Source organism: Phascolarctos cinereus, unplaced genomic scaffold (assembly GCF_003287225.1).
Source record: "Phascolarctos cinereus isolate Bilbo 61053 unplaced genomic scaffold, phaCin_HiC Scaffold_3;HRSCAF=262, whole genome shotgun sequence".
Taxonomy (NCBI): domain Eukaryota; kingdom Metazoa; phylum Chordata; class Mammalia; order Diprotodontia; family Phascolarctidae; genus Phascolarctos; species Phascolarctos cinereus.
Window position 1 is genome coordinate 2,806,143 of NW_027555736.1, and position 24,349 is coordinate 2,830,491.

The following is a 24,349-nucleotide window of genomic DNA, read 5'->3' on the forward strand; positions in this document are numbered from 1 at the left end:
TGTGGCTCCCATGTTCTATTTATTTTGTGGGAAGGGTAGGAAGAGAGCTCAGTGGAGGCGTTATATCTTAGCTCTCCAGTGAAGTCAGCAGCATGGTCTTGACTCATTCTTCAATGCTAAGGGTCACTCTTCTTAGTATCTGGGATATGTTAAAGCAAGAAGATGTTAGGCTTCCAGAGTAGCAGATTCATGGGATGGCAGAATTCAAGAATCCCACTATCTCATATTTTCAGCTTCCCTGTATCCTAAGATGAAGGGTTTTTAAAGTCACAGAACCCAATAGCCACAGAGGCTGGGGATCTTAGATTTTTGGAGCATGGAGGCACCATAGAGAGGACAGGCAGCAGAAGCTAAGAAGGGAAATCAAGCCCAAGACTCCACCCTTAATAGATAGCCAAGCAAGAAAGCATCTCTATTATGTTTTCTATAAAAACTACAGAAAATGCTTCTCCACCTTGTCATTTGCATATTCCAGGGAATGAATTCCAAAGGCTAGAAACCATAAAATGACAGATTACTTCCTGTACTCATCAAAGTGTAGTATACATACAGAGTATGATAGAGAGATTGGCTGAATTTGGGCACTCCAGTGCAGAATATTACAATGATCTGGTCCCACCCACAGAAAAGGGGAATAACCCACAAATATAATAACAACCACATCATTCGTTTGAACACCTATGGGTAAAGTTCAATGTCCAGTACCTGTTGTTCATGGATGCCTGAAGGGAGATAATTGGTGGCTGATTGTTCTAGTGGAGATTACCTTATGGAATGGACTCATTTTCAATTTTGAAACAATACTACAGGCTCACAATAACCCAATGAAAGCCATGCCCTGGCCACTCTGACATGTGGATGATGACAGCAGACCACTGGGCAAGTGGGAAATGCTGTTAGTTTAACATGAACAGAGCCAAGCTGTTCCAGGTACATAGGGAGGTGATTAGAGAGACCAGCTTCTTATCCATGGAAAATTAATTTGCTACCTGTTCTCATGATGGAACTGTTAGGATCTGGGACACTTGACACTGCAATGAAGCAAGAATTCTTTGAGGGTATGCCGCACAAGTAAAACATATAGAATGGAACCCAGCAAAAGGCTTAGTATTTTTAAGAAACAAAGATAGTCAACTGCCAATTAAGTTTATATAGCCTTTACCATGTGCCAGGCACTGTGTAAAGTACTTTAAAAATATCATTTCATTTGATCGTCACAAGAACCCTAAGAAGTAGATGCTATTATTATTATCTTCATTTTACAGTTGAGGAAACTGAGGCAAACAGAGGAAAAATGATTTGCCTAGGTTCATATGGCTAATAAGATTCTGAGGCAGTATTTGAACTCAGATCTTCCTAACTCTAGGCTCCAAATATAGGTGGCCTTGGAGGGACTATAGAGTAACCATCTGTCTTAGTCCTGCTATCTATGACTCTCTATGATTCTCTTAATGCAGCCCCAAATCCCATTAGCTTAGTGGAGTAAGCTGTTACATAGGTAGCCGGTATTGAACTTGTGGTCCACCAAAACCCCAGATCTTTAGGAGAGGAGCTAGGGGCAAAGCAAACAATGTTGACACATTGGACAAGCAGCCTGCAGCACACTTATAAGTAAATTTTACAAAAACAAAGACTAGCACCTGTTGTGTGAGGGCTTGTCAAGCCCTGTTCAGGGCTGCTTATCCACCTTTGATGTCTACCTAGTGCTCACCTGTGGCTGCAACAAGCTATAGAACACACATTGGCCTCATCCTAGTAAAACCCTCTCAACAGATGGGCTAAACCACATTGAGGGTAACTGACAGGGCTCAAACCTGTCAGTGAGTTATGGAGTTTCTGCTCTAAGCATGTGAAAACTTAGCCCAGTGAAATGGGTAGATGAGAACAATTAGTTTTAATACCCATAAAGTTGGCTGAAGCAGACATTATGAAGTCCTTAGAGAGTGATCAGATGTCAAAGATGCCAAGGTCACCCACTGCATCCCCGACCATTGCCAGTTCATGATTTTTGTCTTCACATTGGACTTCAATGACCCTGAAAGAGAGAATAAAGCTGGTGACTTTGAGCAACTCTGCCTCACTTAAATCCAATTTATGCACAAGTCAAGACATCACCCCATTATGCCATTGGTCCTCTTTGAAAATGAAGGACAAATGACAAAAACAAGAACAAAAGTACTTAAAGCACTTTCAGTTGAGTGGGAGAGTCAAGTATGGCCATGGTGGCTTCAACCCTACTGAAAAGAATTGTTTGTATTACTAAAACAAACAAAAAACCAAAAAACACCCCAAAACCTAAACCCTTGAATTCCTGATGCCATTGTAATACAAAGATCTCTTTGTTACCTTAATGATGCTTCCTTGCCTTACCAGTCTAGTGACCAGGTCAAAAAATGAAATGTGGATTATTTTGGCACAACCTGCTCTTGATGAAGCCATGCTAGCTTTTTGTGATTGTTGTTTCTTTTTCTAGGTATTTATTGATCTCCTCTTTCATTATATGCCCACTTTGTTTTCCAGGAATCAAAATCAATCTCACTGGTCTCCATCCTAAAGCTTCCCATAATGTCCTTTGCCCTTCTCAAATGGCATGACACTCCTCCATTCTCTGTTATCTTTTCCCTAACATTTTTATGCAAATCAAAGTATACGAATATATACCATCATAGTAAATGAGAGTTTCCCTACTTTGAAACTTCATTTGAACTGTCAGTACTGGTTATCTTAGATGGTTTTGAAAGACTCAGATATGGTGAATAGGAAAAGTTTGTCAGTGGCACTTTGTTTTCCAACCAAAGACAAGGTTTATTAGAACATCCTCCATATTGGCCAGACTCTTAAGGAATCTGAACATTGCTAAGCTATTGGCTAGATTATAAGAATCTCAACAATGGCTATATTTTAAGAATCTGAGCACCTTAATGGAAATAAGATGGGCCTTATATACAGAAAGACTGTGGGAGGGATCTAGGAATGGCCAAGTAGTTTTGGGGTGACTGGAGGAGGGGGGATAATGAGGATCTGGATGGTAGTGGAAAGTAAGCTGGGGTGAACAGAACACCAGAGACCTGGACCACATGGCCAGAGGAGAATAGAGTCTAGATAGAATTAAGGATGGGAAGTGGCCATCTAGAGGTAAAATACAATGGGAGGCTAGGTAACAGAATTGGGAGATTGGGTGTAGGTGATAATGAAAGGCCAGTTGATAGGATTATAGCCTCTGGCATACACCAGAGATTTGGCCATGTGGGAAAGTCCAGGGTTTTTTTGTTTTGGGGTCCAGATCCCATCATCATCATTCCCCTCTCAGACAAATGGGACCAAAATTCTTTTGGGGTAAGGGGTGAAGGTCTAGGCTTCTGAAACTGTTTCCTGCTGGCAAGGGGCATAGAGCTGTCCTTGCCTCAAGGGGGTCCCAAAAAGGAGGTTTACTGAAACCGAGCACAGGCTGCATCCAGGGATTGATGTGGGGACATTGGCTGGCAACTGCTGTTTGCTACCAACTGTAGGTGAATGGCCTGTAGTCTGAAGACACAGATCTGATAGAAAAGACTACAGGGCCTAGATATGACAGAATAAAACATCCTTAGTTGTATTTGGATTCAGATAATTCAGTTTTCCAACCATGTAGTATCAAATCCACCTCATATCCAGACTCAGGAATAGCCAGGTTGTTAACATTCCTTTTCAAAGGAACATAATGGGGAAACTGAGCCAGGAGGATCCCATCTTTGACTGAGGTTAAAATTGTCCTCTCAGCTTTTCCCAATGCCGACTTCCCACCAGTATCACATTCTCTGAGTAGCTTGTGACATTTCTCTCAGATAGTGGATTATTGATTATTGGTGGATTATGATAAATCAGAAAATTCAAATACAATCCTATGAGCTTTTACCTCAAATGGCAAGTTTCACTTATCACAGCTTAGGAAAAACTTTTCCAGGATTTATATCTCAAATATGAATTGGTCTTGGTGTAAAAAAGCCAATGCTTAGAGATTATTTCTATGTATTTGTAAATTCTCAGCAAGACAAAACCCAAACAAGCTTTTTGGCAAGTTTACACATTAAACCAATAACCAACAATAGGAAAAATTTTTAGTAGTAACCAAATTATGAAAAGTTGCTTGACATAACTGATACAAAAAGTTTACCAATTTGAAACTTGAAACAAACCCATTACTAATTAGGTGACTTCAGTTTTTGTTAAATGCATTTCCAAATTACTTTACACAAAGAATTAACATCTCATCATTAACAGTTAAAACTACAACTTTAAAAGACCATACTTGCCCAAGTTCAGAGGCTAGATTCTTTAACTTGAGCAGGATGTGCTAAACCTGGGTGATGCTTCTGGGCAAAGATTGCCCTGGGGACCCAGGCCTTTGCCAATGGATCCCATGCTGTAGAGTTCAAATTAAGAGGCAAGGGGAGGGAGGTGAAACTCTCTTCTCTTGTGAGGGTGATTAACAGATACCCTCTTGACTCAAGGGAAGGGAATGGGAGAAGGGAGTGACAAGAGTTGGAAGGAGGTATTTTGAAATTCTTTAATGATCAACAACAAAACTTCCAGAGTCTGCTAAGATGTTTTTAGCCATCTAACTTTTCCTTGTAACCTCCATGAAGGAGGATTCAGGGGGGTAGAGGGAAGGGAGTAAGTAAGCCTCAGGGAATCAAAAAGAACTTGCAGTTGTCCCAATTCTCTAGCACCAAGAGAATTGATAGATTTGGGCATATGCTTCTGGTTAGGTTGTCCATCTTTGTCCTCTAGGCTGCAGAAGGTGTACCCAGGTCCATGACCTTGAACTGAACCAGTGAGAAAAGAGCCTGAGAGTGTCAGGCCAAGTGTGAGACAGCCTCATAACTGTCTGCCTAAAAAGCGCCTTCAAGCCTTCCTAGGTGCTTAGAGATTGACCACAACTGCAGGAGAAGAAAGGTGGGGGGGAGCTTACATACCTTCTAATCTTGGCTTGAGAAGAACTTGGGGTTAGGCAGTTTCCCTGTACAAAGACACAAAAATGTTGAGGATTAGGGGTTTAAGGGTGCTGGGACTCCAAAATCATGACATGTGGGTCCTGCCTGAATGAATTTGACCCAAACCTTATTTCAGCCAGAGACAAGGTTTATTAAAGATCCATTATATTGGCCAAACTCTTAAGGAATCTGAACATTACTGAGCTATTTGTTAGATTTAAGAATCTGAGCAGTGGCTAAATTTTAAGGATCTGAGCCTCAGTGTCACTTTCTAATGCCACATTTTTTAGTCTTTTCTACCATAATTCTTTTCTTTCCTCTGCTCTAATCATCTTACTCAGTATCTGGAGCCCCATTTTTGTTCTGGCTGTCTAGTGACCAATCTTAGCCATTGAAGAAGTTAGCAGAAAATAGATGAATTAGAATCTCTATCTGGAATAACTTTAAAAGTGGGGAATGTAGGATGACGGTGACAAATGAGGGGCCGCAAAGACACTTAACTTTGAACAACAGACAACTTCTATTCTTACTGTTTCCACTAGAGAAGTGAATAAAATGTGTGCTTTTGCCTTCCTTTAAAAACTTACCAAATTAGGGGCAGCTAGGTGCCACAGTGGATAGAGAACTGGCCCTGAAGTCAGGAGGACCTGAGTTCAAATCCAGCCTCAGACTCATAACACTTACTAGCTGTGTGACAATGGCCAAGTCACTTAACCCCAACTGCCTCACAAAAAAAAAACAACCTCCAAAAAAGTACCAAATTATATGTCAACAAATCTGAAAATCTAAGTAAAGTGGATGAATATTTACAAAAATATAAATTAGCCAGATTAACAGAAGAGGAAATAAAATACTTAACCCCATTTTAGAGAAAAGAAATTGAAAAAGCCATCAGTTAACTCACTAAGAAATATCTCTATGACCAGATGGTTTCACAAATAAATTCTACTAAAGATTTAAAGAATGATTAATTCCAATATTATATAAATTATTTGGAAAAAAATAGTTGAAGGAGTCCTACCAAATTCCTTTTGTGACACAAATATGATGTGGATACTTAACCCAGGAAGAGCTAAAACAGAGAAAGAAAACAATAGATCATTTTCCCTAATGAATATTGATGCCAAAATTTTAAATGAAATACTAGAAAGAAGGTTACAAAAATACAAAACAAAGATCATACACTGTGACCAGGTAGGATTTATACTAGGGATGGAGAGCTGCTTCAATATTAGGAAAACTATCAGCATAATTGACCACATCAAAAACAAAACCAACAGAAACCATATGATTATCTCACTAGATGGAGAAAAAGCTAATGACAAAATACAACACCTATTCCTACTTAAAAGAATCAGAGAGCATAGGAATAATGGCTCTCTCCTCAAAATGATAAGTAGTATCCATCTAAAATCATGAGCAAACATTATCTGTAATGGGGATAGACTATAAGCCTTCTCAATAAGCTTAGGAGTGAAGGAAAGATGCCCATTATCACCACTACTATTCAATATTGTACTAGAAATTCTAGTTATAGCAATATGAGAAGAAAAAAAAATGGAAGGAATTAGAATATGCAATGAGGAAACAAAGCTATCATTCTTTACAGAATATATGATAGTATACTTAGAGAACCCTAAACAAAATGCTTTTTTCCACAAATAAAGTCAGACATAAACAATTGGAAAGGGCCTCATTTCTAAAATATATAGAGAATTAAGACAAATTTATAAGAATACAAGCCATTCCCCAATTGTTAAATGGTCAAAGGATATGAACAGACAGTTCTCAGATGAAGAAATTAAAGCCATCTATAGTCACATGAAAAAAATGCTCTAAATCATTATTGATTAGAAAAATGCAAATCAAAACAACCCTGAGGTACCACATCACACCTATCAGATTGGCCAACATGATGAAAAAGGAAAATGATAAATGTTGGAGAAGATGTGGGAAAATTGGAACACTAATGGTGTTGTTGTGCTGGTGGAGTTGTGAAATGATTCAACCATTTTGGAGAACAATTTGGAACTATGCCCAAAGGCTATAAAAATGTGCATACCCTTTGATCCAGCAATGGAACTTCTAGGGCTATATCCCAAAGAGATCAACAAATGGGAAAAGGATCTATATGTACAAAAATAATCATAGCAGCTTCTTTTGTGTTGGCAAAGAATTGGAAATTGAGAAGATGCCCATCAATTGGGGAATGGCTGACCAAGTTGTGGTATATGAATATAATGGAATACTATTATGCTATAAGAAATGATGAACAGACTGACTTCAGAAAAACCTGGAAAGACTTGTATGGTCTGATGCTGAGTGAAGTGAGCAGAACCAAGAGAACTTTGTACACAATAACAGCCACGTTGTGAGATGATTAATATTGATAAACTTAACCGTTCTCAGCAATACAAGGATCTAAGACATCTCCAGAGACCTCATAATGGAAAATGCTATCCACATCCAAAGAAAGAACTATGGAAGTTGAATTGCTATCATTTTTTTCTCTTCTGTTGAGTTTTGTGTCCTCTTTCTGATGGTTTCTCGTATTGGTTTTAATTTTTACTTACAACTTCACTAATGTGAAAATATGTTTAATAGGAATGTAAATGTATATCCTATATCAGATTGTGCATCGTCTTGGGGAGGCTGGTGGAGAAGAAGTGGGAGAAAAATTTTAAACTCAAAAGCATATGAAAGTGATTGTTGATAAATCAAAATAAATTAACAAAATTTAAAAAAAATATAAAAAAACAATTGGAAAAATATGAATTGCTCATGGCTAGGTCAAGCCAATATGATAAAAATGACAACTATACCTAAATCAATTTATGTATTCAGCACCATATCAATCAAACTATCAAAAAATTCTATAGAGCTAGAAACAATAATAACAAACTTCATCTGGAAGAACAAAAGGTCTAGAATATCTGTGAATTAGTGAAAAAAAATGGGAAGGAATGTAGTCTAGCCATATCAGATTTCAAACTGTATTATAAAACAGTAATCATCAAAACAGTCTTATACTGCCTAAGAAACAGAGTGGTGGATCAGTGGAACAGCTTAGGTACACAATACACAGTAGCAAATGACTATAGTAATCTAGTTTTTGATAAACCCGAAGATCTATCTTTTTGGGACAAGGACTCACTATTTCACAAAAGCTGCTGGGAAAACTAGAAAATAGTTTGGCAGAAACAGTAATGGACTAGAATTTCACACCATATACCAAGATAAGGTCAAAATAAGTGCATGATTTATGCAGAAATGATGATAACATGGGCTAGTTAGGGGAGAATGGGTTACTTGCTGTTTGTCCTTCATTCTCAAAAAGGACCTTGACATCAGGGAAGTGATGCCATGACATGGAAATGAATTGGATTTTAAGTGAGAAAGGGCTGTGCAAAGTCATAAGCTTCATTTTCTCCTCCAGAGCCATCTGGGTCCAGTGGCCAGATATAGATCAAGACCACTGGAGAAGGCCTAGTCTTTAACAGGTCTCAGTTTGAGTGAGGAAGTTCCCATTCAGTGAGTAAGACTTAATAAAATGAGGCAAAGAATGGACTCATAAAAAATAGATCAGGGAGGGGAAGACCCTCAGGGTTTTTGATCAAAACAGAAATAATTGTTATTTTTATTCATTTTGAGCCAATCAGGGCCCAAACAGTGATCTAGCAGGGCATGGTCTGGGACCAGAGTGATTTGGGGTTAAGGCTGGTCTTTACCTGTTGGATCTGTGGATAGAGGAAGCATCTGTCTTATAAAGCTGTGCACATTTTCTATTTACCTGGCTATCAACAATATCTTCTTTGCACGTCTTTTAAATATATAGGCCTAGACCTCACTATCTTAGTTCCCATAAGCACTGACATATTGGGTCCTCATAAGTCAACTATTGACTTCTTTCATCAGGGTTCTCTGGTGGCTGAAATCTGAAATAACTGAGGAAAGAAAGGTTTGAGCTTTTGAACATATCAGTTTATTAACCAGTGCATGCCAAATGCATAACAAATTGGAACCAGGCCTCCTTGGATTGGCACTGGTCCCCAAATACAGGGGAAGAGAGATTTTTATTCATTAAAGGAAAACAAGTGACAGTATATAAAACCAGGATACAAGACTAGATCATCTGATTTCTAATTGGAAGAAAGATTAGGGCCATTCTGATTTGGGATCAAGAGAACAAAAAAATGCAATTCCCTGAAATCAGAAAAAGGGGTGTCAGCATCCAATCAAAGGAACAAGGAAACATTAACTGATTGACCAGCATGGGGCTAGTTTTTAGATAAAACATGTAGATTGCTTGAGATGCGTAATTTTGAGAAAAACTCCTTGCATCAGTCTTTTTATCTGATCAAGTTTCTGGTAAGTATAACTTAAGTCCTTACTTAAGAGTCTTTAAGCAGCAGGTAGGGATAGTCCAGGTGTTGGCCTTGAAGGAGTAGGTTCAAACAATGCAATACATTTTTCTCATTATTCCCATAATTGAACAAAGTTTTGTCACAAGACAGAAACTGGAATAGACCAATACTTGAATATAAAGGGAACAAAGCCAGCTCCAGAATTAAGTCACAAGATGGAGTCAGTGTGGTTCACTCAATTCCCACAATTCCCTCAGTTCTAGGTATAACCCTGAGTCATTTGGCTGTTTTTCTACTGCTGTTGTTCATATAACCCTACTGTTGCATTTCCCCTATATATTATAAGCTGATATCAATCAACCAGCCATTCTTAATTAGTTATAAAGAGGTATTTACTAAGGTGGAGTAATAAATTCTTAAACATATATCCTCCCATGTGAAGCTAGGGACACTGTGCTCCAGAAATTCCATAAAGAATTCAAAGGAATTTAGGTCCAACATTAGAGAACATTTGTGGCAAAGTGGTAACTACCAGCTTTTGTTTACTAGAATTTCTTTTCCACTCTTCATGGTATACTTACAAAATATCTCTTTGGTATATTTAATTTTCTTCTGAGTCCCAGACTTGCCTTTCCTCAACAAGTGTCATTGCCTTTCTATAGTGTATGAGGAATTCTCTGTTCCTGATGAAATCTCATCAGTGACTATGGTTCTTCTGATCAGAATGAGAGGCAAAAGAGAAAGGAGTTCTCTCCTCTCCTCCCCTCTATTATATTTGCCTTTGAAGGGATTGGCTGAAGGTGTTATTTCTCATAGGCTGACCTATCACTCAAATGATAGGTTCTGAATTGGCTTGTTATCGTACCCAACACCGAAAGGTTGTGATCAAATTTCCTCAGCTTGTCCCAACACACTTCCTATGAAATATCATTTCATTACTATGCCCAAAGGGCTATAAAAATGTAATACCCTTTGACCTAACAATAGCATTTCTAGAGCTGTATCCCAAAGAGATCATAAAAAATGGGAAAAGGACCCACACATACAAAAATTATTTATAGTAGCTCTTTCTGTGGTGGCAAAGAATTGGAAATTGAGGAGATGCCCATCAGTTGGGGAATGGCTGACCAAGTTGTGGTATATGAATATAATGGACACTTTTGTTGTATAAGAAATGATGAGCAAGCAGACTTCAGAAAAAACTGGAAATATGTGTATTGTCTGATGCTGAGTGAAGTGAGCAGAATCAGGAGAATTTTGTACACAGTAATAGCCATGTTGTGAGATAACTTACTTTGATAGACTTAGCTCTGCTCAGCAATGTAAGGATCTAAGACATCTCCAAAAGTCTCATGGTGGAAAATGCTATCCATATCTAGAGAAAGAACCATGGAGTCTCAATGCAGATCGAAGTATACTATTTGCTTTTTTTCCCTTTTGTTTTGTTTCTTCTTTCTTGTGGTTCCTCCTATTGGTTCTAATTCTTCTTTACAATATGACTAATGGGAAACTATATTTAGTAGGAATGTATATGTAGAACCTATATCAGATTGCACACCATCTTGGGGAGGGATGTGGGAGGGAGGTGAAGAAAATTTAAAACTCAAAAGCTTACGGAAGTGATTATTGAAAACTAAAAATTAATTCATTAATTAAAACAAAGAAACATCATTTCATTTCATTTAATGACTTTCATTAATTTAATGTCTTTGATTGATTGATTCAATTGAGATATTCTCACCTGCCAAAGGCATCAGGGTAAGATCATCTTTCTAATTACTTTAAACAGTTTAGGTGATTAATTCAGTTATCTTCACCCTTATTTAAATACCTGAGCTACTTGACTGATTCCTTATGTTAATATTTACCTTATACAATCACTTTTCTTTCTTGGTTTTACACTATAAAAGCAAGATAGGTAACTTAAGAATCAGTGAAGTATCTGAAAATCATGACCAAAAGAAGATACTGGATACCATATTTTAAACTTTGTGAAATAAACCTACCCATCTATTTTAGAACCAAAGGGCAAAATGGAAATCAAAAGAAGCTATAAATAATCTCCTGAAAGAAACCCAAAAAGAAAAACTCCAGGAATCTCATTACTAAAGATCAGATTTTGCAGGTTAAAGAAAAGAAAATATTTTAAGCATTTTGAAAGAAAAGAAGAATTGACTACTGAAGAGACATAATCAAGATCACACAGGATTTAGAAGCTACCACAGTACTAAGAGTGAAAAGCATGGAATACAATATTCCAAAAGGAAAGAAAATATATACATGTACAACCAAGAATAACTTACCCTTCAAAATCTATAATAATTCTACAAAGAAAGAGAATATTTAATAAAGTAAAGTACATGTAAGCATTTCCAATAAAAAAGACCAGAGATGATTAGAAATTTTAAAGCATAAACACAGAAAGACAAAAAGACACATGAAGGCATGAACAATCAGAAGGTACTTTATAAAGATGAAGGTTTTTTTAACATTGTTATGAAGGGGCCTGGGTGGCACAAGTGTCCCCTCAGCAACCTAACGTTAGTATAAGAACTAATAGTGGAAATCAAATATGATTAGAGGGCTTGGTAGTGTTTAGTTACATTTCAATGATATCAAAGAAAGGAAAAGGAGGATGAGAAAATACTCTAGAGAAGAAAAGTGGAGCAATTGTGTGAGGGAATTTGTTATTTCATGTGATCAGAGCATATATGTAGAAATCTATATAAATGTGAAAAAGATTGGAGAAGCAAGTGTCCTTGGAACCTTATATCCATTTGAACTACTCTTAAGGAGTATATGAAACATGTACACATGAAGATTGTGTTACAGAAATACATTTAGCTCAAAATGGAAGAGGAGACAACAAGAAAGAGGGGAAGGGAAAACTAAAAAGGAGGACAAATTAAATAAAGGATTAGTCATAAATGAGACAAACACTAAATAAAAAATGATATTTTTACTCTCACTGAAAGGAAAGAGAGTGTAAGAAGTTTGACTGGCATCTTGCTAAGAGTAAGAGAAGAAGGGTTAGGGAGCTGAAGATGATTGCATCAAGCAGAGAGCAGTGAGGTAAAACATTCTCCTGTTCCATAACTTTCTTCTTTGTAATGAGTGAGTAGAGAACAATGAGAGGAAACAGTATAAGAGAATATGTTGTAGGGAAATACACATTTAATATGTGTAATTGTGAACGTGAATGGAATGATTCATCCACTAAATGGAAGAGGATGACAGAATAGATTAGAAAACATAATAAAGAAAAAAAAGCTCAACAAAAAAGAAAACATAATCCAAAATTCCATTGTTTTTAATAAACACATTTGAAGCATAGAAATTCACAAATAGTGAAAATGAAGAATGGGAACAAAGCCTATTGAATTTCGGATCAACTCAAAATATCTTGGGTAGCAATCATAGTCTTAGATAAAACAACAGGAAAAAAAATAGAGTTGCTTTAAAGAAATTAATAGCAAAATATATTTTTTGAAAGGTACCATAGAAAATGGATTAATTCAATTTCAATAATTAAAATAAATGTACTAAATAGCATGGACGGTAAGAGCTTGAATAGAATTTTAGAAACATGAGATGTGATTCACTTTCAGTGATTATTACATGGAGGGGGCAGAAGGATGCATACTCATTTCCTAGTTTTAAATGGCACCTTTTCCAAAATTGATCACAAGGCATAAAAACCTTTGCAGAAGTAAAGACAGATCTAAATGAATGGACTGATATTAATTGTTCATACATATCTCATGTCAATATAATAAAATAAAACTACATCTTTAATTTATTTTTAAGTGAAATTATCAAATTATTCCTTTTAGAAAAATAGTGATGAAATTCAGTCAGAGGAATAAGAATGTGAAATCTCAAGGGAATTAATGAAAAAGTGGGAATAATGGATCTAGAGGCACCAGATTTCAAACAATACTACAAAGTAATGATAAAAATGATTTGGTAGTAGTAAATTTCTTTGACCTATTTCTAGTCAATAAGTGGAACAGAACAGTTATACAACATAAAGAAGTAAGTGAACATCATAATTTAGCATCTAATAAAACTAAAAATTCTCTCCTCCCACCCCAGGTAATGGGGCAAGGATTGTTATTGGACAAAAATTACCTAGAAAAATAGAAAACAGTCTGAAGAAACTAGGGACACACCAACACCTCATACCATATACCAAGATAAGCCTCAAATAGATACATTAACTTAAACATCAAGGTTAACACCATAAACAATTTATATGAGCAAGAAGGAAATAAGTATTTGGCTGGGGAAGAGTTCATGACCACCGAAAGGAGAGAGAGAGGCTCAGAGAAGATAAAATGGTCAGGTTTGTTTTGTTGTTCTTTGATCATTTTTCAGTCACATCTTATTGTTCATGACTCCTTTTGGGGTTGGCTTGCTCTGGCTCATTTTAAAGATGAGGAAACTAAGACAAACAGGGTTAAGTGACTTGGCAGGGTCACATAGCAAGTAAATGTCTCAAATTGGATTTGAACTTGGGTCTTCCTGACTCCAGGCCCAACACTCTATCTGTTGTGCCACCTAGCTTTCCAAATTAATTTTGATTATGCAAAATTAAATAGTTTTCCACAAAGACGACACAGATAAAATTAGAAGAGAAACAGATAACTAGGAAAAAATGATCTTTGGTGCAAGTTTTGCTAATAAAGGTCTCATTTCCATAATATGTATCAGGACCTTATTTAAATCCATAAATTTAAGAACTACCCTCTGATTGATAAATGGCAAAATGACATGAACAGTCAGTTTTCTAAGGAAGAAGTCCAAGCTATCAATAGACATGTGAAAAAGTTATCTAAAATCACTAATAATTAGAAAAATTCAAGCAAAAGCAATTATTTCTTAAGTCACATCTGTCAGATTGGCTAAGTTGACAAAACAGGAATATGACAGATTTACTGTAAGAAAGCAGGAACATTAACACAGTACTGGTTTAGCTCAGATTTCCATGTGTTTTGGAATGGAATGTTAAAATATGACCTCCAAAGTTGCTGAATGATCCTTTTTTATCTGAAAATACCCTTAATAGGCCTATACATATCTTAAGAAATCAAGGAAAGAGGAAAAAAAAAACCTCATATACTAAAATATTTGTAGTAACATTTTTAGGAGAAGAGAACTAGAAGCTAAAAGTCTGTCCATCCATTGGAAAATGACTGCAAAATGATGTTATATGAATGCTGGCACTCTTGTGATTTACTGGTTTCTATGCATAATAGTCCCTCTCATCTCAGAATTGTTCTTGAGCCTGCTCCCAAGGACTTATAAAGGCCATTTCAGGCATTGGGAAACACTAAAAATCAGGGCTCGATTTCTTGCTCTGTTGACTGTTTATATAGAAGATGGTGGGGACAACATGTTAATTATGCAGATTAAACTTAAAAGTGAGTTGGGACTTTGAGATTCAGTTGTTAAACATTTACTAGCACACCATTGTCTCTACTACTGTTCTTTTTCCAATGTTATACATACTTCATCATAATTGTCATGGTCCTCCTCCTCCTCCTCCTTCTTCATTTACATAACACTTTTAGGGTATCTAATCCTTCAGATGTATTACATGCAACTCATGGAGTATTGTGAGAGCATTTGTTTGAGGGTAAACTGAAAAAGAACCAGGAAAGATTTTTTTTTATCAATGTATACTATGGACAAAGAAAAGGAAATTCAGACTCAATTTTGAAAGCATATCACCAATATATCACAGAGACATGACAGAGCAGTGCTGAGTGACTTCCATTATCCATTTATTTTTACATGATCCATCCATCTGTACATCTTTCTTCTGAAAGCAGAGTAATTAGTATTTTCTAGACTTGTCTTAATGATCGTTATATCCTTTAAATGATGAAGGAACAAGTGAGGTTGGGTGACAGCAGGTGGAGTATGGTAGGATTGCATTCTGGATCTGATTCTCACTATCATGAAAAGACTGATTACTGGTCTGAAAAAAAAATGAAGGGAAGTGATCATTCCCTCCTAGAGTTTGAGAGAGAGGACCAAATTGGGGCAGTATGGCTTGTACTTTATCTTTAGGGAGAACAGATTTAAAATGGGAAGGGAAAAGGGCATATGGGATCATGGACAAAAAAATATCAATAGAGGGAGGCACGTGAACAGAGATAGGGATGTTTTCAGAATTATAATCTAAAGGCGCAAAGGGAATCCCTTTCTCTAAGGGGGCAAAATGTGTTATTTGTGAAGAGACTGATGTGGCTGCACAGGGAACTCATGAAACAACTTAGGTTTTTTTTTTTAAAGCTTTATAGAAAACATCTACAGAGGTAGTTGACAGAGAGTGATTCACAATCGCAGCAAACTTGCTGTAAGAAGAGCATCAGGAATGTCAAAGCTCTGCGTAAGCTGAGGCTGTTGAGGAAAGGTACTGCCAAAAACCTCCCAGACCCCCAAAAGCCAAAAAACAAATTAAAGCACATTTGGGATGAACAAACGATGGTTTGTGGCTCATATCTCCGGGACTGGGATTGATTCTTTTCCCATGGGAAGGTCTGCAAGAAATGATGAATGGAATGGATCCACAAGATCTAATGGAGGTTTTGTTCTTGTTACCATTTTGAAAGTAACAATTCATACTTTGCTTCCCTTCCATTCCTTGCAGCTCACGGCTCTCTTATTTCTAGATTCCAATTACTTTGTGGTTATTTACATCAACCTGAAAGCAGGCTTCCCCAAATAGAGCGAAACACAAATGTGTATCCACAGGAGCTGAATCAAATGCACCCTTGAGGTTTGGCATATTTATTAAAATTGTGTTTTTATTAATGTGAGCAGCATTTTTGGTGAGTCAGTGTGGCTAGAACTAAATCTTCCTGAGGAATATTAGACTCAGTCATGTCAACTGACTCAACAAACATTTATTGAACACTTACTGTATGTAACCTCATACAACATAGGTACCCAGTAAGTCTAAATTAAATCCCAGAAAATTTCTCTGAACAGTTTATGAATTTGGAGTCATATGACTTGGTATTGATTTCTGGCTTATTGCCAGAATGGGTGACCTTGGGCAATGCCATTGCCCCCTCTGGGCTTCAGTCACTCTCTTTGTAAAATGAGGGGGTTCATAGCTAAGGTTCCCTCTATCTCTAGATGTTATCATTCCATGAATATGACAATAGTATCTTTTTGATCTGGGGAAAGTTACTAGTGGGATTAATGAGTGGAAAAATGAAGAGCCTTGCTTAGGATGAGGAACCTGTGTCCTCTAGGTCCATAAGTGTGGCACTTTGATTGAATCCAAACTTTGGAACAAATCCCCTTAATAAGAAGATTTGTTCTGTAAAACATGGACTAGGTCAAAAGGCCACACCCAAGATAAGGCCCTTGCCTTTCTTTTCATTTGAACTATAAGCACTATTTCCCCAGAAGGGACATCTGGATGCTAATCACTTTTCAGATGAACCCCTATCCTATCAGAGTTTACCCTGCCATGTGTCCTAATTAGCATCCAGCCATTTCATTCCAGAGAAATATTGTCCTAGAAAACCAAGAAATCTTGACCTAGTCATTCTGTGATTTAGAAAATAGAGAGCAGATGGTGAGGGCTGCAATCAAATACTGTGAAGAGTTTAGGGAACACTGAATATAGCTTCCCCTGACCCTGAGAAGGAAAAGATCAGTAATCTTAAAATGTTTTTAGGTGGGAATGGAAATCCAATAGTAAAAATTCACCCAAATAATTAGAAAAGTCCCCAAATGGAATGGACCACCTTTGAAGTCTTTCTGGATCCCCTCAGAGGTCTTTGAGTAAAGCTGAATGACTCCTTTTAGAGGATATGGCAGACATGGGGATACTTGTTTAAGTAAGGGTTGTACTAGCAAGATCCTAAGGTTACTTCCAATTCTGAGATTCTGGATCCACAGAGGAAGACTGCTTCTCTTCAGTCCACTCACCACTTTAATAAGGATGTTACAATTCTGCAGTTCAGCAACTTTATTTTATTTTTTTTTCCTTTTTGGTTAGGCAATCAGGGTTAAGTGACTTGTCCAAGGTCACACAGCTAGTAAATGTTAAATGTCTGAGGCCGAATTTGAACTCAAGTGCTCCTGACTCCAAGGCCAGAGCTCTACACACTTTGCCACCTAACTGCCCCTCAGTAGCTTTTTTAGGCTCGAAGTTCTGAGAGCTCCAAAGCCACAGTGACTGTCTCCTCATAACCAGAGGCCCAGATATCACAGGTCTTTTAAGGACATGAAGGGGAAAAGGCCATATTGTAGGATGATGGCAACCAAATATGCATTGGAAGTAGCAGTCATGAAAATGCCATTTTCTTTCAGGGTCATCAGCTTCAACTGGGAAAATAAATTAGCTTCCTTTTCCCCATCCTTGTTGGGATGAGATCTGTTCCCACCCAGAGGTCCTGAACTGCTGCTTGGTTATTACCCTCAAAGCATCCTCTGATTGCCCTTTGCTTCCCCTGAAATCTTGTGATCTCAAAGTCTGCATCTCAGCAAGCCTGAACCCTGTTTTTATTTTTCAAAAGAATCATCTTTCAACATTTCAGACAACAGAGCTAAAGAAATTGGAGCTTATAAAGCAATCAGAAAGCAGCTCAGAAGTGTGTGCCTTGTCTTCTGAAGTTGAAATTCTAATTAGGCTGTAATTTAAATAGACTCCAATAAGACATTATATTTCTAAATTAACTCTGGAAGGAGGCCCTCAGGACAATGGGGATCATGAGTTTTTCCACCATAAAGATCTACTCTGCCACCAAGCAATACCACTGCCAGGTCTGTATCCCAAAGAGATAAAACAAAATAAAACAAACAAACAACAACAACAACAAAAAAGGAAAAGGGCATGTGTACAACAATATTTGTAGCGCTCTTTTCTGGGGGCAAAGAATTAAAAATTGAAAGGATGCCCATCCATTGGAGAATGGCTGAACAAGTTGTGGTATATGAATGTAATGGAATACCATTGTGCAATAAGAAATGATGAGCAAGCTGACTTCAGAAAAACCTGGAAAGATTTATGTAAGCTGATGCTGAGGGAAGTGATCAGAACCAGAGAGCACTGTATATAGTAAGAGCAATATTGTGTGATGATCTACTATGAATAGCTTAGCTCTTCTGGCAACTACAATGATCCAAGACAAATCTATAGGACTTATGAGAAAAGGTGATGTTCATCTCCAGAGAAAGAACTGGTAGAGCCTGAATGCAAGTCAAAGATACTTTTTCTCACCTTTTTTTCTTTTTCTTTTTGTCTGCACTTTCCTTCACAGAATGACTTACATGGAAATGTGTTTTGCGTAACCGATATATATAGCCTATGTCAAATTGCTTGCCTTTTCAATGGAGGGGGGAAGGGAGGGAGGGAGAGAATTTGGAACTTAAAATTGGAAAAAAAAAGAAATTTCAAAATTGTCTTTGCATGCAATTGGGAAAAAATAAAATATTAAATAAAATTGGGGAAAAAAATCTACTTTGCCTATTAGACAAGCCAGAAACAGGCATTTTATCTTCTCTCTACAGGGAAAAGAAAAAAAAAATACAAAACAAAACACAGCAACATCTTCAACAACAATGACAGGGAGTCCTCTAATAGCCAAATAGTGTTTGTCTCTTTCTCAGCCATAAAGACATTAAAAGTATTGGACTCCTTAAACTAATGTCTATGTTTTCTGTAAAAAAATATGATAAGTGCCCCACATAAAAGCAACTGGGATATCTTCTGGGAAAGTTGCAAATGTAGGACAGGGCTCAAATGAATCACATTAGTCAGTGAGTCTTCCACCATTGGCCATGAACACTTTGGAAGGACCCTGGTATTTTATGTGGTCAGCACCACGTGAGCACAGGCTTAAGGGAGGCTTCAGTTCTCTCTGTGAAGGTACTGGGACATACCACTTTTCTATGCTAATGAGGGTTAGGCATTCATTTGTTAATGGATGGACTTCTGAGTCGACATCCTTTCCTCTGGGTTCAGGCTAGGTCTCTAGTGAAAACTGTAGGTTTCATTCTATCAACTACCATACTACCAGGACAGAGATGGGTTTAATCCTCTGCCTCTCCTGATCATAGACTGGGTGTAAGTCTAACAGTAAAGGCCAAATTGGTGTTATTGGCAGCAATGAGGGGGTGAGATTGAATTTTAATAATGTCTTTGGAAAAGTCCCATGCCATAGTTTTATCATCCTTTCTGTTTGGTTTTCCTAATGCAAATGCCTTTAGCTTTAAAAGCTAAAGAAAGGCTCCAATGCATTGACTTTGCTTCATCAGTGTTTAAAATTTAATTTAAAACAGTGGAAATTAGAAAGCAGTGCATCTTTATTGGGTGGTGGGAGCCTAGGGTTGCATGGTTGATGTGACTTCCCTTCACCCAGGGAAGAAGTGGGCGGGCAAACTTCAGCCTGGAGATCTGGAGTTAGTGCTGATGCATTTCACTCACAATATTTCTAAACCCTATGAACTTTTGAGTGTAACCTATTCAAGGTAAGCTGCACAATGTCTTCTGGAGCTTCATTGTCACATTTCCACTATGAACCTGCATTGTAATAATGATCATTTCCATCTATATAATGCTTTAGGGATCACGGGGGTGTATGGTGAGTTCATGGAGGACTAGCATCTCTGGTATGAAGGCTTGCGAATTCTTTTTCAGGGCTACTTACGCATTTTTGGTGTCTGCTTTCCACCCAACTCTCACCTGTGGTTCCAAGAAACTATAATATATACTGTGACTGTAATATGTGTAGCGGCTACATTCTGATAAAACTGTCTGGGTAGAAGGCTAAACCAGGCTAAGAGTAACTGACAGATCTGTTGGTGAGTAAGGGAGGTGTCTACCACAAGCACGTGAAGACTTTCCCTAGCAGAATGGGTGAATGGGAACAATTCATTCCAACAGCTATGAAGGCAGCTGAAGCAGGAACTGTGGGGCACTTAGAATTTGATCAGACATCAAAGATGCCAAAGTCATCTGCTGCATCCTGGGCCATCCGCCATCATCTTGACTTTTGTCTTGTTACTGTATTTCAATGGAAGAAAGAGTGAGGCCAGTGACTTTGTGCAACTTTGCCTCACTTTAATCCAATTCACCCAAGAATCAAGACATCATCCTGTGATATCATTGGTCCTCTTAAAAAAATGAAAGATGAATATGAGTCATACAGTGCATTTACTCTCACCAGCTCTACAAGGTAGGTAGGGCATATGTTTTTATTCTAATTTTGGGCAAAGAGAGGCTTAGAGACATTGTATGACTTGTCCAAGGTCATACACTCAGCAAGTGTCTGGTGCTCTGATTCTAATTCCAGGGCTCTAGAGACATCGGTTAAATTCTTACCTCAAGTACTAGCTGTGACCTTGAGGAAGTCATTTCCTCATGATGAAGAGGAAAGAGTGTTGAATTGGAGCCAGAGATTGTCATTTTGAATTCTGACCTTTCTACTTACTCAGCTTGACCGTGGGCAGGTCATTCCCTCTTCAGCCTCAGTTTATCATTAAAATGAGTGGGTTGTCCTAATTGGCTCCTGGGGGCATTTCCAGCTCTAAAGCAACAATAACTCTGTAAATGATAACAAAAAGGCCTGCCCCCCCATCGTTGTGTGGGCTTGTTATGAGAACTAGAGTTAAGAAGGTATTAAACCTTAGAGAGCAGCAGGAATGGCAGATAAGGTTATATCATCATCATCATCAGCAGCAGCAGCAGCAGCAGCAGCAGTATCATGTAACCCTGGAAGAATCAGGTCTGATCATCTATCTATCACATGTATGTACATATATGTGCCTACATATGAATGCTTATGTGTGTGTGTGTGTGTGTGTGTGCATGTGGTGTGCGCATGTGTGCGTGTGGAGCAGGCACAGGCATTTTGTGACTTGTTCTGGTCCACTGATGATATGAAGGTGGGTCTTTTTTGATTGCCTGTGGAGCTGCTACATGGTGTGTTTCAGAAACCTTAGCCAACTATGCCCTAGCCCTTGACTGGCCTCACCTGCCTAGTGGCTGTTCAGGACAGACACAATGCTGTGAGAGGAGAGATTTGGAGCCTTCCCTGCATGGGGGCTGCCATGTGACTCATGAAAATAGACTTCTCCCTTTGGCCATTTCCCATTAGTTCTTTTCAGTTTTAAATGAAGGAGTTGAGATGGTTATGATCATTGAAAGGTCAGGAAAGTGAGCCACTAGTCCAGGGGCTGGAGACCATGCTGGCATTTGTTGGAAGCCAGACACTGAGGAGCCAGGTCCCAATGAGTTCATTTGACCCAGCCCAGCCATAGCTGCCATACCATATCTGGAAGTGAATGTGGTGGGGAAAATGCTGGGTAGAAACTCATTTGAATGTACTTTCCCTAGGGACTGAGGTGGTATAGGGGAGAGTGTATTCCTGTATCTCAGAGGGGATATTTGTACTTCTGTACTTGTTCAGTCTTCACTGTCAGCATCCTTTTGTAAAAACTATTTGATGTTAACTGGTTACATGGAATTGAGGCCCTAATCACTGGCAGTTGAGTGTGTGTGTGTGTGTGTGTGTGTGTGTATGTGTGTGTGTGTGCATGTATGTGTGCGTGTATGTGTGTGTGTAGGGAGCAGAACACCCCAAAATGGAGGCTCTAGGTAATGATATTAGAACAGAATCCCCCAACCCCTCTTGCCTTGAAATCCTGGGGTGAGCCAGGATGTTGCTGGCCTACCTCTTGGAGAATGAGTTCAGAGTCCTGCCACATGGTTCTGATGGGCAAGGAGGACACAGAAAAGTTTGGTCATGTGCTCAGGTGTCCCAGCACAGGGTTCTCTATTCTCCTGCTATCTGTGCGAATCCTTAGCCTAGAATGAACCAAGAGACAATGAGCTCTTTTCACTTGCACAAACTCAGCCACTTCTGTCTTGGAACCTTCATTCTCAAAGCAATAGGCCACTTTCTCTAGGATAGACTCATGGGATGTGGGAGCTAGAAGGGACCATTGGGAATGTTCTGTCCTATCCCTTCATTTGATGCCAGAGGAAGGGCAGGGACTCCTCCAAGGTCATACAGATAGTGAGAGTGCCAGGATCAGAGCCCAGGCCTCCTGAGCACCCTTTCAGTCTGTCTTCCACCACACCAGTGCCTGCTAACCTTTCAGAGAACAAGAGCCCCCTTTAATGTCAAATAAAGAACAACAAAAATCATGCTCCCCTCAGCCTGGTAATAGTCACATTACATATCCACAGTGACTGAAAAAATACCCCCACAGCAACAAAACTAGTCATGAATTTGGAAAAGTTTTTTTTTTCTGCTGAAAGTATCTCCTTTTCATTTTTAGAAGGTTGGTTACATAGCACTAATTTCTGAAAACAGCCCTCCCCCTTTCCCTATACAGTGGGTTATCCATTGCAAACTTTAAAAATAGAGAGGGAAATGCAATTGAACAAACGTAAGCAACAGTTGAATGTATCTGAGAGCCAATCCTATAATCCTCACAGAGAATCCTTCACCTCCGAAATGAAGGGAGAAGGCTGCATTCTATCATCACCCCTCTGGGGCCAGGCTCGGTCAAGATAATTATATTGCATATAATGGTTTCAATCAGTTTGCAGTTTATTAATGCTAGCAGCACCTCCAAACTTTTGAAGAATAGTCCTCCATAAACATTCTTCAGTCTGAGGAAAGTGTATTTGCTCTTGACTGGACTCAATGATGACATTTGTGTTTTGCTGGAGTCCAAGGTATGCCTGCTGCATATGCTTCTGGCTGGGGTCAATGCAATTATTGCCTCGCAAGGGCATAGGGCCATTTCTGCTGTACTATGCCATGAAAGTCTGCCAGACCCCACTTATGAGAAATCATCAGGCATGAGAGAATCGGCAAGATTTCCATTTTCCCCAAGTGGATTATGCATTGAAGGGAGAAGAAAGTGAGTTGGTGCCATACCTAGGGAGAGTCTGAAGTCTCAGAAGGGTTAGTCTTGGCTGGGCCTCAGGACTGTTCTCAGTGGGTTGAACTCTTCATGTGATTCCAGCATCCCCAGGGTCTTGCCAGCACTGCTGTGGGAGGTCTGCTGCCCAGGGTGCGTTAAAGGAATAGAAGATGAGCATCTGAGACACGATCCCTGACAATGGTCACCTGGTAGATGAGGAAGAAGCTGGCAGTCTTTGCCGAAACGCCATCCAAGACCAAGCCCAGGCAGGAACTTCTCCCAGACAGCTCTGTTTGTAGATGCTGAAGGAGATAGGGACAATGCAGGCCAAGGGGAATGCAGGCCCACTTCTTTTGTAAACACTGAGGCATCAAGTATAAATGCCATTGCCTTATTTAGGAGCAACCAAGCTTGATTATGCCAGTAGGCATGCAAATTTAGGCATAATGCAGCCAGAAATATTGTGGATCCTTGAAATCCACAGCTACTTCCCAGGGAGGTTCAGTCATTGCTTTTTACCCTTCCTAACTCAATCAAGGAGTCCTTCCAAATGGATGGATAGATGGAGGAATGGATGGATGGATAGATAGTCACTGGAGGTAGCTCTAGGAAGAGTGTGGACAGCAGTCTTTTTGTGGCAGAGATATCTGTATGCTGGTAGATATTTTTGGACATCAGATATAGGTTTCCGTAAATGCCTATTAGCTTTATCAGGGATCAGAGGTCAGTGGCTCATGTTTCACATTAAATATTGTTAGATTAACCAGTCATAGCCAGATACCAAGGGAGGGAAATTAGGAGCAAAGACATGTAGAAGATTGGCCATCCTCTTTGTGTGGGAGAAAAACAGCTCCAAAAGCAAGGAAGGTGTGCTAGGGAGACATTGACCTATACCGCCTGTCCTATCTGATATCTGTCAACAGAGCCTGGCTGGTAGGGCTCGTAGAAAGACTCACAATATTATCTAGGAGAAAAAGAGAAAAAACACTATGCATACCTCTCCACTTCCCTGTCCCTCCCATCCTTTCTTTTCTAGGCTTTCCCCCACTTTAGTGGCAGCTCATCTCTTCCAGTCTTGATTCTGAGCTCTTTCCTTAGGCAACTTAT

At 38.7% G+C, this 24,349-nt stretch overlaps 1 pseudogene; it reads left to right on the forward strand.

Moving 5' to 3' along the window:
• Positions 1–555: 555 nt before the first annotated feature.
• LOC110198694 (pre-mRNA 3' end processing protein WDR33 pseudogene) lies at positions 556–1,056 on the forward strand (annotated as a pseudogene).
• The last annotated feature ends 23,293 nt before the right edge of the window (positions 1,057–24,349 follow it).